Below are 10,529 nucleotides of genomic sequence, written 5' to 3'. Positions count from 1 at the left end.
TGGGGTACATGTGCTCCTATGCATCAACACTTCTGTATCCCCTGGGTAAATCCCTAGCAATGCTATTGCTGGGTCATAGGGGAGTTCTACGGATAGTTTTTTGAGGACCCTCCACACTGTTTTCCAGAGCGGCTGTACCAGTTTACATTCCCACCACTAGGTCTTGATAGAGGAGGCAGTGTGTTGTTCTGGAAAGAACACTCAACTAGGAGCCAGGAGTCCTGTTTCTCCTAGGCAAATAAATAACCTGCTGGACCTGTTCAAAAACTGTTGAAAGACAAGATTAAGTAGGTGGTCTCTAAGGTCCCTTCGGCTCTGATAATCCTGTCTCAGCAGCCCTGCAGAAGTGTTCTAGGAGTTATATACAGACCTCACCTTTCTGTTGTTAACATGTTACTTCACCAAAAGGTGGCCAAAGGTAAAAGGCCAGGTTTATTGGCCAGACGTGTGGGGCCTGTGCCAATAAATCAGGACTATGGGTCAGATCCCCTCTGACCATTCAGCTTTGCATGCATGTGCTGTGACCCACAGAAAAGCATCTGGTGATGGGGGAAAGACGGTATATTAAACCAATATAAATTGATCTCAAGTTCCATAAAATGAATTCAGAAAAGAATTCAGACCTATTTCCTAATCATAGTAGCTCTTACCCTGAGAAGAAAAGGACTTCAAGAAAAAAGTTACAACAGAAAGTCTAACTTATCTGTAGTTTGGATTTGCTTTATCAAACTGCCATCACTTGTCCCAGGTAACAAAAGATACCTGAAATTGGCTTTCAGATGAACTTTTAAACTGCTCCCCGCCCCAAAATAACACCAAACAAAAGAAAACTAGCTCTTGGGGTAGAAACATTCATATATATGCAATTTATATATATAATAGATAATGATGAGCTATTATTAGTAGCAGTTTAATTTCTAGGGAAGGGAGGAAAGCATCGTGGTTTGGAGGAAAGGTTAACAGGACTGGGTTCAAACTGCTGCTGTTACTGGTTTTGCTACTTGAGCAGGTTGAGTCTCAGTTACCTGATCTATAAAGTGAAGGTATTAATATTGACCTCCTAGGATTATTGAGAATCTAGAGAGAGAACATACGTAAAGCACCTAAATTAGTGTTAGGTACCTCAGTCACTTAGCAAATGTGAGTTCGCTTACTGTTCCCACAACCACCGCCTCCTCTTGCCTCTGCCATAGGTGATATCAAGTGTCTGTTGTTTTCTTATGTCCCACTTTTGGAATCTTTTTTCATTTGTTCATTCATTTAACAAGTATTTATTGAGAGGCTACCAAACATAGGGTAATATATTGAAGGTGCGGTGCTAGGCACTGGAGGTGGTGGTGAGCTCTTTCCTACATGGTACTTACAGTCTAGAGGGAGAGACAGTTTACCAAAGAGATGGAGAACTGTTACAGACAGTGATGTGCCGTGCAGGAAATGGTCAGGGTGCTGTGATGGACAGTCGTCTTTGAGACGGTAGTTACGAGAGACATCTCTGAGCGGGTGATATTTAAACTGAGACATAAAGGTGCGAAGAACAGTGCATGAAAGTGGGGGAAGGGGGCCAATGTGAGTGGAATACAGTGAGCTGGAAGGACAGGTCCAAGAAGAGTTTGGACAGGTAGGGACATAGGAAGCAATTGTATTGGAATTTGTTCATTATGGTAAGGCACTTGGAATCTGTTGAAGATGTGGCTTTCCGTCCATTTATTCTTCACTCATGTTGCTTACCCATTTTGCCATTACACCCTAAGTCTAGGACCCAGGCTAATGCAGCAGCTATTTTCTGGAGCATTGTGATCACCAAGGCAGAGGAAGAGAAAAAGGTGAAATACACTTTGACTCTTAAAATCTCCACTCCAAAGTGATACATGTCACTTTTTCTCCCATTTATTTGTCCAAAGAAACTCACATGCCTCACCTAATTTCAAAATCTTACCAGGCGCCAGGAGAGAATGGAGTTAGAATACTTACGAAAGAACTGATGACTACTACAGAACAGTTGTAAGCAGGGGAATGAAAGGACTTAAACTGTCACTGTAGTTGCTGTGTGGAGAATGTACCCCTGTACTGGGGGGAGAGGGCCAAAGAGTGGATATCCAGGTGTAAGAAGACGGTGTCCCGGACTAGGCTGTTGGTGGCAGATGTGGATGTGGAAAAGTAGGCAGAGGGAGAGCTGACAGGATTTGATGACTGGAGGTAGGGGCAAGAATGACTGCCAGGTGAATGGTGGGTCATGACTGGTATGACGAGGAGACAAGCAGATTTTAGGGAGCGTCACTGAAATAATCAGCACTCTTTTGAACTTGAGATGCCTGAGATGATTTGCAAGTGGAGATATCAGAGAGGCAGTTGGATTTACAAGACTGGAGCTTAGAGGTGAGGTCAGCTTGGAGATACACATTTGGAGGTCATGGGCATCAGGGTAGTATTTAAAGCTATAGAAATGGCTGCTATCACGTGGGGAGGAAGGAAGGGAAAGATGGAGTAAGCCTTGAGGAACTTCAGGGTTAGAGTGCAGGTGGAGGAGGAGGATCTACCTGGCAAAGGGGATGAAGAAGAGGGGCTAGGGAGATTAAGAGAAGCTTCTCTAGAAGAGAGTGTATGGTCATCTGTATACTTTGCTCTGTAAGGTCAAGTAAGATGATGTCTCAAAATGTGTCTTGGATTAAATTTGGCAACATGGAAGTCACTGGTGATCACTTACAAAATCAGTTTCAGTGGAGTAGTAGGGTAAAGCTAGATTGGAATTGGTTTCATAAAGAGATATGAAATAATAAGAACAGAAAAGTTCCATTTGGTAGTGATGTGCTCAGTTTCCAAGTGATTAGTACAGAGCAAGCACATTAGCTAATACTTTTAGTTCTAAGTTAGGTCATCTTGCATAGCACACATTTTGCAACAACAACATCTTGCTGTTCTCTGTGCCCACCCTCACCATTTTCTCCCTGCCTCCACCCCAATCCACTCGGCAAATTTCTTTTCATGCCTTAGCTTGGAGGAAGCTGTTTGCCCCAAGTAGAGTTCATCATTCCTTTGTCGTAATTTGCTTCTGTTTCCCCTGAACAGAGACTCAATCTCAGGCATCCATTTTGATTGCCTAGTACAAGGTCTTGGCTTGCTGTCATTAAGTAATAGAATAAGTTGAATAACAATTTGGAAACAATTCACAGGGGGTTTCTGAGTATAGGAACCTTGTCACAGAAATGCATTCTCTGTTACAGTGACCTTCTGTTGCCCTGATGATGAAAGAGAACATTAAAAATTCTCCCTTAGCCTGACTTACCCTGCGCTTTTTTGAAAATATTTGCAGCTTCTTAGAATAGTCTTTTTTTTAAATGTTTTTATTTATTTTTGAGAGAGAGAGACAGTGTGAGGAGGGAGTCTCAGAGAGAGAAGGAGACGAGACACAGAATCTGAAGACAGGCTCCGGGCTCTAAGCTAGCTGTCAGCACAGAGCCCGACACGGGGCTCAAACCCACAAAGTGAGAGATCATGACCTGAGCTCAAGCCAGACGCTCAACCGACTGAGCCACTCAGGCGTCCCTAGAATAGTCTTTCAATTTAAGATTGAAGCAGCTTGAGTAATAAGAAAAGTCAGTTTGTGGTTTTATTACATACTTTTAAAAACAAATTGGCCTAGTGGGTTCTGTGTGCGTTAAAATCATTAACCCTGTTGCTGTACTTACCCAGATGAATTCAGACTCTCAGATTTCTACAAGCCTTGTTGAATATGTGGAGACCACAATTAGGAAGCTGAATGTGGAGGTAGGGGTGGTGTGGAGGAGACACTGCAGTGAGATCAGGAGAACTTGGACCAGGTCCTCTCTGCCTCTGGGAAGGTAAGTTAGGGCAAGGCACTTAAACCTCACCAGTCTTTAGTTTCTTCCTCTGCAAAAGGGGGAAACTGTTAATTTTTTTAATCATCTCATTGGACTGTAAACATCTTGAGGGTAGAAACTCTGTTATTCATCTCTGTGTCTCTTGTATTAATACAGTGTTTACCAGAGTAAGCATCAAAAAAGTTTCTCAAGTATTAGGCAATGATCACTAAAGTTCTTTTTATTTTTTTATTATTTATTTTTTAAATAGTTTATTGTCAAATTGGTTTCCATATAACACCCAGTGCTTAAAGTTCTTTTTCAGTTGTAAAATCCTTTTGAAAGATTCAATCACATATAAATATAAACCCCCTTCTGTTTTCCCCATATATGTCACCTTAGAAAAAGAACTAATGAAATTAAAGCCTATAATAGCTTTATCTTCTGAAACTTTAGCAACTTCAGAAAATAATACTTTAGAGCAGCCTGGTATAGGAAACTTTGGGCCCATCAGATGTGGGTTTTGGTCCTAGCTCTGATGCTTAAACAGCTTTGGGACCTTGAGCTAAGTAAGGACTCTGAGCTTGCTTCCCCTTTTGTAAAAGGGAATAATAAAGTCTACCTTGCTTTACATTATAAAATGTCAAGCCACATAGTAGGTACTCAATAGATGGTGCCTAATATTATGTGAGGAATTTTAACAGGAAGGAATTCATTCTTTGGAACATTTTGTGACCATCTTTTGTGTTCTGATAATATGTTAGCCTCAGGATTGGGACGATTTCCTTACTTTTATGGACTGTCACATCCTTACATTTTCTTCTTCAAGAATCACTAAGATTGAATAATCTCTATAACTTAATGAATGGACATAGAGTTGTTTAGTTTGACTTTCAGAAGGTGTGCATTTTCAGCCAAAGATTACAGTTCGAGCTGCCCCACGGCAGGGTTGCTTTCTGAACACAAAGAATTTGCTAGATGTTGTTGACCAGAAAAACCTGGTAATCGGCCAGATTGCAAATTACTGGGTAAATTACTCTGTGGGACTGGTTTTGTTTGGAGACCACACTGATGTGAATTAGGAATTGGGGGTATAGTACTAGACAGCTAATAAGAGCCCTGAAAGAGTTATGTGCTATCAGGAACCACAGCCACGTCTGGCCAGATTTTAAGAGTTTTTCTCAATAGAGAGTTACAAAATCTACTGGAAAGGTCCAGTATTAATATCTATCTGGAGACCGCTGCAAACAAACAGCTCTTTAGTTTTTGGTAAAAACAGAGCGTATTGGGCCAGATTTCTGGCCCTTAAAAATGTGCCGTCTGATTCTGTTTGGCAGGATGTTTAATCTGGTATGGAATTTTAGCCAGACTTCTTGGAGAAATATTTTTTTAAATTATCATATCCAAAATTTATTGCAAAACGTGATGTCCATTTAATCTTTTCTATTAGTGCTCATTTAAATACTATGTAAATATTCACAGTGTTGTTTTCAGCAGCATGGAGTGGCTGACCTTTTAGTTACTGAATTTGTAGCCATACATTTTATGTAAAATAGGGGGGAATTCATTGTAGTCTGCTATTTATTTAAGTCGCAGGCAGAGAAACAATTGGTGCTACAGTTTTCTTTTTCTTTTATTTTTTAAGATTATTTATTTTTTAATTTTTTTCTTTTATAGTTTATTGTCAAGTTGGTTTCCATGTAACACCCAGTGTTGATCCCAACAAGCACCCTCCTCCATGCCCCTCACCCCCTTTCTCTCTCCCCCTCCCCCATCAGCCCTCAGTTTGTTCTCATATTCAAGGTTCTCTCGTGGTTTACCTCTTTCTTTCTCCCCAACTATTTTTTTCCCCTTCCTCTCTCCCATGGTCCTCTGCTAAGTTTCTCCTGTTCTACATATGAGTGAAAACATGGTATCTGTCCTTCTCCGCCTGACTTATTTCACTTAGCATGACACCCTCGAGGTCCATCCACGTTGCTACAAATGGCCAGATTTCATTCTTTCTCATTGCCATGTAGTACTGCATTGTATATATATACCACATCTTCTTGATCCATTCATCAGGTGATGGACATTTAGGCTCTTTCCATGATCTGGCTATTGTTGACAGCGCGGCTATGAACATTGGGGTACATGTACTCCTATGCATCAGCACTTCTGTATCCCTTGGGTAGATCCCTAGCAATGCTATTGCTGGGTCATAGGGGAGTTCTATTGTTGATTTTTTGAGGACCCTCCACACTGCTTCCCAGAGAGGCTGGACCGGTTTACATTCCCATCAGCAATGTAGGAGGGTGCCCGTCTCTCCACACCCTCGCCAGCATCTATAGTCTCTTGATTTGTTCATTTGAGCCTCTCTGACTGGCGTGAGGTGGTATCTCAGCGTGGTTTTGATTTGTGTTTCCCTGATGCTGAGTTTTGGTGCGTGCTACAGTTTTCTAACCAAGTACCAAACAGTGGCACATTTTCTTTTTCTTTATAAATTATTGTGTAATTCACCTTTTAGAATACAGCATTTCTATAGTGTGAACACTCTGTTCAAGATTAGACACTTCATTTGAACAGAAATATATGAAAAGAAGTTCAGACATGAAGATGAACAACAGTATCAGGGAAAGACTGACCGAGGCTGGCAGAACAAGCCTGCAGCGTGGCAAACTGATACCCAAGGGCAGGGTGCGATGACAGTTCACAGATATTTGAGAGATGGAAAGACCAATGAGAGGAGGGATTATTCTGCTTAGTTATTAGAACTAATGAGTAGAACTATAAAAGGGGAATTTCAGACTAAGAACCAGTTGAACTTAAAAAAAAATTTTTTTTAATGTTTTTTCTTTTATTTTTGAGAGACAGAGAGAGACAGTGCGAGCAGAGGAGGGTCAGAGAGAGAGGGAAACACAGAATTTGAAATAGGCTCCAGGCTCTGAGCTAGCTGTCAGGACAGAGCCCGATGCAGGGCTTGAACCCACGAACCGTGAGATCATGACCTGAACCGAAGCTTAACACTTAACCGACTGAGCCATCCAGGCGTCCCCCAGTTGACCGTCTTGACAATAAAAACTGGTCAAGAGTAGACTAAAAGCTCCAACACAGAGATGTTCCTAAACAGGCTGGCAAAACAGGGCATCTGTGAAAGGTGTACTTTAACAGTGGCTAGAAGAGCATCTGAATGGGAGAAAATATTTCATTGGCAGCCACTCTTTTGAGGATTTCTCCTTTAGCCATTCATCAAAATTTTCTTTTCTATGTGTCAGAAGATTTTTTTTATACTTACTTGTTTATAACTTGACTTGTTCCATGACTTACTAGACATCTTTGGAGGAAACAGAAATGAGTACTCAAAGCTTTTCAGTTTTCAAGCGTGAAAGCTGCCTGAGAGGTTTTGTTGGTGGTGTTTGTTTTAGTCTTAAGTCCGCTTTTACTTAGCTTAAGATAGTAGTGGCCTGAGAGCCACAGAATGACACTCACTGAAGTTGGACCCGAGTGTGAATTCTGCCTAGAGTACTCATTAGCTGGTCACCTGCGCAAGCTACTTATCCTTCCTGAGCATCGGTTTCTTAAAATTAGGGGACAGTAATACTATCATGCTTGTTGCTGATTGAGTGAAGTGACATCTGGGAAAATGTTGTATTCTGTACAGATTTTAATTTATTGATGTTTGTATTAGTTTTCTACTGCTGCTGTAACAAGTTACCATAAATGTAGTGGCTTACCTCCATGAGAATACTCTCAAGTTCTGTGACTCGGGGAGTCTGGGTGGGGGTGGCTGCCTTCCCTGCACCAGGTCTCAGGAGATGGGGGTCAAGGTGCTGGCTGCCCTGAGCTCTTACCTGGAAGCTCTGAGGGGAGAATCTGCGTCCGTGCTCACTCAGGATGTTGGCAGAATTCAGTCCCATGCCTCTGTGGAACTGAAGTCCCCATATCCTCACTGGCAACCTAGGGTTCTCAACTTTGAGAGGCTTCCTAAAGATTTCCTTTATCTTTAAAGCTAGTTGAGTCTTCATGTTTCACATCTCTCCTACCTCCAGCCAGAGAATGTTCTGTGTTTTCAGAAGCTCGTGTGATTAGGTTAGGCCTGCTGGATAATCCAAGACAATCTCCCTATTTCAAAGTCCATAACCTTAATTACATTGGCAAAGTCCCTTTTGCTTCATACTGTAACATTCACAGGCTCTAAGGACTAGGGTATGGGTATCTTTGGGGGTTCATTCTGCCTACTACAGTAATGGTATTTGGGGCTGGAAACAGACCTTACAGAGATGAGATGAGGTTCTTGCCCTGGATGGTTTACAATCCAGTGGGGGAGAGAGATGAAAAACATATATATAAAAAAAAGGTCCAATAATAAAAAGGCTTTATATGGGATATTCCAGGAGCCCAGACGGCCTTTCCTGTATCTGACTTGGCCTCTAATTCTTCCATCATAGCCTGCTTGTTCTCTGATGCTTTGTCTTTTATCAAAATCCTTCAGATGGAAGGATTATGTGTCCATATACACAAAATAACACCATGCGATTTGATTTCTAAATGTCCAGAAAATCAAGCTGCTGCCATAGCTCCGTATTTGGGGCTTTGCTACTTAATAAGGAAAGGCCTTGAGCCCTCAGCTCAAAGTCAGAGGAATTTTCTTCTCTGGTGATGAAGTATGACAACACCTTATCCCCCTTATCTTGTTCCTTATCTCCCCTCTTTCCTCATCAAGGCCCCACGAGAGCCCTCTTGTCTCACTCCTAGCTTTCTCTAGTCACAAGTATGTCTTTATTCTCCTCTTTTGAGCTTTCTTATTTCTGATTGTTTTGAATTAGAAGGCGCTTACCCTGGATAATGCTCAATTCTTGCCACTTGTCATTTCTATTTTAATAATGTTTTATAGATATTTGGTGACAGTTTTGTAACAATAACAGCTGCCTTTTGTTGAGCACTTACCGTGTGCCAGGTGCTGTGCAGAGTTCTATACTTCCATTTTTCATTTGCTTCTATTTTCTCATTTAATTTAGACAATCTGTGAGGGTATAGGTACTATTTTTATCGCCACTTGAACCCAGCTGGTATTTGAATCCAAATCTAAGTCCAAAGCTTGTACTTGACACCATGCACTAGAGTAACATTAAACAGGAGCAGAAAACGAGGCATGAAGGAGCCAAAGCAGCACAAGTGGATTCAGAATCCTCAACCCTTCATAGCTATTCTGCAAGTCAGAGGATTTCTTTCTAGAGCACCAGGATCACCTCCATTTTCCACCAGAGATATTCAAAGTGATTCCTCCAAATTCTATTTCAGACAGGTGATGTTAGTGTGTGTCTACGGCACCAGACAGCTACGGAGTATGTGTGCACACTGGCTGGGCATTCCACAGAAGAGCCTATTTCTCTGAGGCTCTAGAGGAGATACGGTGTGTCCTGTGACTGGCCTCAGAAGTTACCGGTAACAGAAAATACCTTCCCCGGAAGATTAAGATATTTAAGGATTTAACACGGTGCCTGGCACTTAACTAGGTACTCAGTATGTGCTGGTTCTCATTGTCCTTCTGGATTTTCTTTAGTTCCTGGGTATTCAAGCCAGTAGAATCTTGTTCTTCTAGCTCCGCTTGAATCTAGGCTCAATGTTGAGAAGACGAGAGATACATCTCTGAGTGGGCCCCTGTCCAATCCTGTGAATCATACCAGCTCTCAAGTTTGAGCTCAGAGAGAACTGAAATCTAAGGCCAAAGAAGGCAAAATATTTCCTTTTCCTCTTGCAAGTTTTTGAGTTATTGATGTAATGGAAACGGCTCTGGGTTCAAATGTAGGCTCTGCATGTCCTTTCTCAAGTTACTTGCCTGTTTACATCACAGAAAGAACTTAGGCAGTGGGTAAAGCTGGCCATTTTACTCACTTAAGCACTTCTCCTTTGTAAGACGATGGCCTTACCTGTGAACGGGGCCCACCAGGGCTTTTCCGCTGTAGGGTTGTCAAGCTGAGTGTACTGTATGTGGTCCAATCAGGATGCAGTAGAGAAGCCTGTGAAAGATCCTTTACAGGAGCCATTCATTCATTCAGGATATTGGCAATTAGGTTGAGCAAGTGGTCCCAAGTTTGAGTTATTTATCCGTTTTCCTGTCAGGTAGGAGGGCAGCCAGGTAAAGTAGTTGTGGGTGCCCTGCCCACAGGCTAGAGCAGGTATGGGGAGAGCCTTGTATAGGCAGAGGAGGTGCCAAGTACCACCTAAACTCAACCCCACCACACTCTACTGCCAAAGCCCCTGGCTCCAAACAGTGTTGCTTCAGCTGCTAGTAGTTAATGCTCCTTTACTTGGAAACGTTTTCAGCTCCTGGGAGCAATATGGTGCCGAGAGGGCTCACTGCTCACCCGCCTTGTCTTTCTGGGACTGGGATCCGCATGTACTCTACTCCCAGCCCAATTTACCATCCTTCAAGGCTCACCAGCGTCAACGTGGGTGTGGGGAGGAGGGGGTACGGGGAGGGCGGAGAACTTTTCTGGGAAGGGGCCCAGCAGGGTCTTGGCAGGACGCCCTGTTAGCCACGGCCCGGGACCCCAGGGTGGGAGAGTGAACGAAAAGGTACTCATGCTTGGAGCGGTTGCAAAATCCTCAGTCATGAGGAAGAAACTGGGCTCAGAGGCACTTGGGTGAAGGGACCCTTTCCTCTGCTCTCCTTTCAGGTGCTGGGGCCTAAAGGGGGTCCAGTTCCACTGCGGAAGGCGGGAACTAGGA

Source organism: Suricata suricatta, chromosome 8, assembly GCF_006229205.1.
Source record: "Suricata suricatta isolate VVHF042 chromosome 8, meerkat_22Aug2017_6uvM2_HiC, whole genome shotgun sequence".
Lineage (NCBI taxonomy): Eukaryota > Metazoa > Chordata > Mammalia > Carnivora > Herpestidae > Suricata > Suricata suricatta.
The sequence above is the reverse complement of the archived record's forward strand: the minus strand, read 5'-3'. Positions refer to the sequence as shown.